Source organism: Nansenia antarctica, assembly GCF_963989245.1.
Source record: "Nansenia antarctica genome assembly, chromosome: 13".
Classification (NCBI taxonomy): Eukaryota; Metazoa; Chordata; class Actinopteri; order Argentiniformes; family Microstomatidae; genus Nansenia; species Nansenia antarctica.
Genome location: NC_137683.1, coordinates 26,700,043 through 26,705,042, shown reverse-complemented (window position 1 = coordinate 26,705,042; position 5,000 = coordinate 26,700,043).

Sequence of the window (5,000 nt, the reverse complement as noted above, 5' to 3'; positions counted from 1 at the left end):
ACCGTGAGGGTAGACTTCTGCAAAGGGTCTAATGTCTTAGCGAAGCAATATCACCCCCCCTCTCCCCCCCCCCCCTCTCTCTCTCTCTCTCTCTCTCTCTCTCTCTCTCTCTCTCTCTCTCTCTCTCTCTCTCTCCTCTCCTCTCTCTCTCTCTCTCTCTCTCTCTCTCTCTCTCTCTCTCTCTCTCTCTCTCTCTCTCTCTCTCTCTCTCTCTCTCTGAAAAACTTTTTTTTTCACAAAACCCTACAGGGAATGTATAATGAACACTGGCTTCAACTGAGTTGAACTGAGTTAAGGTCACGCTTTCAATCCATTTGTATAGAAACTATTGCATCAGTGAAAGTGTGATGCAATGTGGGTGAGTGAGTGCTGATGCAAACAAGCAATAAAGACACATTAAACTGTGATGTATACTGTAGGGAATGTGTGCTAATAAAAAGGACAGTTTTCTAAGGACAGCTTGCCCATACATTGATAGATAGTTGGCTTGCCGCCATTGGTGTTGGTGAATGGGTGAATGAGTGAATGAGAGGCCATTGTAAATGTAAAGGCGCTATATACGTCAGTCCATTTACCATTTTTACTACTAATGGCCTCCATAGTATCCATTGCCCCCAGACACTTTAGCTGGATATATGTGTCTAGATATCTGCCGGCCTCGTGTGTCCAGCCAGTTGTGCCCGGGCTATACTGTGGTGTTCCCTTACCCAGCAGATGGTGAGTGTGTTCCCCATGAGAGGAAGGATCGGCCCCTGAGGCACATATGGGGGGCCCCGGTCGACCGGAGAATCTGGACAGACAAGTACATTAGGCCTCCCGAGGCCCTGCAGTCGATCTGATAGCGGGGTCTGATGCTGCCTGCCTACCCTTCCCCCCGTCACACACACACACACACACACACACACACGCACACACACACACACACACAGATACACACACTCACAGATACACAAAAACATACACGCATTCACACAAACACGCACATGCACGCACACGCATGCACACATACACACACGCATGCACGCGTGCACGCACACACACACACACACACACACATGCATGCATGCACGCAGACACACACACACACACATACGCAGTCACGCACACAAACACACAGACACACACACAGAAGCACACACACACACACACAGATACACAAAAACATACACACATGCACACAAACACACACATGCATGCACGCAGACACACATACGCAGTCACGCACACACACACACACACAGAAGCGCACACACACACACACACAAGCACACACACACACACACACACAGACACACACACACAAGCACACACACACACACACACACACACACACACACACCACAGGGCTAGCTCACCCTAGCTCACCCTAGTGTGTTTCAAGCCTGAGTTGGTGGAAACATCACTCAGTCAGCGTTCCCTCTCTGCCTCTCTCACACAGACTGTTTAGACCTTCCAAACAACAGCTCTGTTCCAGTGGAGGGACCCTAATTGAAAGCCACTCTATGCCACATAATTGAAAGCCACTCTGCGAACTCTCTGGTGGTACATTGTGTGTGTGTGTGTGTGTGTGTGTGTGTGTGTGTGTGTGTGTGCGTGCGTGCGTTCGTGCTTGTGTGGTGTGCATACGTGTATGTGTTTGTGTGTGTGTGTGTATGTGTTTGTGTATCATTGTGTGTGGGTGTGTGTGTGCGTTCATGTTTGTATGCGTGTGTGGGTGCATACAGGTATGTGTTTCTGTATCATTGTGTGTGTGTGTGCATTCGTGTTTGTGTGGTGTGCATACGTGTATGTGTTTGTGTATCTTTGTGTGTGTGTGTGTGTATCATTGCGTGTGTGTGTGTGTGTGTGTGCAAACTGTGCATACGTGTATGTGTTTGTGTATCATTGTGTGTGTGTGTGTGTGCATGCATGTATGTGTGTGTGTATCATTGTGTGTGTGTGTGTGTGTGTTCCCCAGAAAGCCTCTCCAGGTGTCGTCCCTCAGCTGACAGAGAGGTGGATGTGATGGCGGTGCCTTCACTCACAGTCAAACAACACCTCCCCTCCACAGCATCGTTACCTAAACACCCAGGCCACCACTGTAAACCCAGTATAAACCCAGGCCTCCGTCCTGCTCTCAGAGACGACTGTCCTGCGGTAAAACTTTCCATCAGGGAAGTAATCCTGAGTGCACCACACACACACACACTGCTTTGTCATGTAGAAACAATTCACACAGAAACAACAGCAGACCAGTATTGCACACGCACACACACACAAGCATCATTTGCATGCTCACACACAGACACACACACACACACAGACACAAACATCATTTGCATGCACACACACATGCACACACACACCCACACAAACATCATTTGCATGCACACACACACACACACAAACATCATTTGCATGCAAACACACACACAATCACACACACAGACACACACACACACACACACACACACACACACAATCACACACACAGACACACACACACACACACACACACACACACACACACAAATAGCCTGGTATCTTGGGATCTTCCTGCTTCACCTTCCTGCTTCATTCTTAGCTGCTTGTCGGTGGACTTTGCCCCGAGCATTTCCCACTGGAGCAGTTTAGTAAACAGGCGTTGGTCTGAGACATGGGGAGGGGGGGGGGGGGCTGTGGTTTACCACTGTGCGTGCCCTGTACTGGAACCAGCCCACAGGGTCCTGTGGATGGGCTGGACTATCTGTTCCCAACCGAGGACTGAAATACAGAGTGCATATTCACTACGGTACATTTTCATAACGTTGTCATGGATACCGTGTACTTATACTTATACCGTAATAATAGATCAGTAATGGTTACACTGACATATCCGGAACTAAACCAAACGGACTATTATGTGCTGCTTGCAGTAACGTAACATCCATTTGTGGTTAGATTTATGGCTGCAGTTATGTACACCATACAGTTATGTCATGTTGAAGCTCACTTCATGTTCTGGGTGGACTCCTCTCAATGCTTAGCATCGCAAGACCACGGAAGTGCTGCAAACCTATATCAAGACCATGGAAGTACTGCAAACCTATATCAAGACCATGGAAGTACTGAAAACCTATATCAAGACCATGGAAGCACTGTACACCTATATCTATCTATCTATCTATCTATCTATCTATATCTACGCCTCTGGAGCTGGATGTTGTAAGGAGTATCTGCTCTGGGGTTTTCCTTACAGAATGGCTTCTGAGTAGCAGGTCTGCGTGAGAGCAGAGCAGAGCTGAGAACAAGGCCAGACACTGCTGGCTATAGGGGCAAGGAGTACGACGGCTCCTCTCCCTGCTCTGCAGCGTTTGACAAAACACAGCAACCTCCCTGCACAACGTCAGCACGGAGCGCACGGTGACTCGGGATAAATCAAACTGAAAGAGAAGAAAGAGATACGTGTCTGGAGAGAGAGAGCTGGGGCCGGACCCGAGGGAAGGCTTGTACCCTGGGATGAAAATCTTAACTGAAATAAGTGACCCGACTCCCTGTGTCTGAGGAGTATCCATTGTGGCGCGCCTGGACTGTTTCAGCCTTCAGTGGGGCCCAGTGATGATGTTATAAAAGTCTCCTATGTTAGCAGGAAGACTGGGAGGTCAGTACAGTACATGGGTTCCAGGCCCTGAAAAAAATGCAATTTCCTGAGCGGCTGGAAGCGCATTCAGAGAGAACACATTTCCATCTGCAGAGCAACATCAATCTCACTCCGGCTCTGTCTTTTCTTCGGCTCCGGAGCCTTGACATCAGAGCGGCAACGTGGATCAGAAAGAGAAAGAAAGAGGAATATGGTTGCCATCATGCCATCATTCCAATGGTTTTTAATTCGAGGATTGTCATTCAGACTTCGGCCTGCGGCCTCGTACCTACGACCGAATCACAGCTGTGCTGATATTCAGTATAACACACTCCCTCTCGTGTGATATTGCTTAAATAAATGGCAAGGATGTATGTGTGAGTGTGCGTGTGTGCGTGCGTGTGTGGGTGGGTGTGTTTGGATAGACATACAGGCCCTGGAGAATCATTTTTCTGACAGCTGAAAGTTTTTGAGTGATTCCATAATTGCTACTACATATCCCTGGAGGGGAAATTAGGCACAGCAACCACTCAGCTGACGTGATTGATAAGCATTATGTAGATTCACACTAAGCAGGAGAACTCTTTTTAAATATGCAGGGTTTGCCAGAGTGTCTGACTCTGCACCTGTCAATGTGTGTGTGCACCTGAAATACCTTAGTGCTTTTTATAACAAGATGTGAAGATCACCAAGGCACTTTATAATGACTAATAAGGATGTGAGAAACTGAATATGTTAGTTCAGTTTAATCTATGTCTATAAAGATGCTAAGTCAACCCACAAGGGTACTGTAATTGCGAAGGCAGTTGACCCAGCTTTTGCCATTATCAGACTAATCAAAGTTCATTGCTGACAACAGCAGCAGCAGCAGAAATAACCTGATCAAACATTCACAGACAAAAAGTACTGAAATTCAAGGGTTTAAACAAGACAGACGAAATCTGATCACGGTCTGTGCATATGACGAACTGTAGCCTACATGTGCCAATGTTCCCAGGGGGAAAATGAAAGGGGAAAAAGTTCAATAAAATGTTTGTGTTCTAGCTGAAACGGGACAGATAATAACTTGAAAAACCATTAATAAGTTTGGTGAGAGTCACTTGAACGGCACACAAAAAATGACCGATCTCTAAAAAGTCAGCTCTCAGGCACTTGTTGTTGGAGCACGTGTTGTTATTGTTGTCGACGGAACTTGAGACTAGTAGGAACAATCACTGCAGACACATGACTTCTCCCTGTGGGCTGTTTGTATACGGTTCACGCTATTTTCAGCACACTAAAACGACTGTATATGTTATGTACAGTCATTAGGGCTCTAGTACGCCCACAGGGTTGTTGTTATTATTAGGGGTCTAAGCACTGAGCAGTGAAGCTGCTATATTTATTGTTGAGATGACGTCGC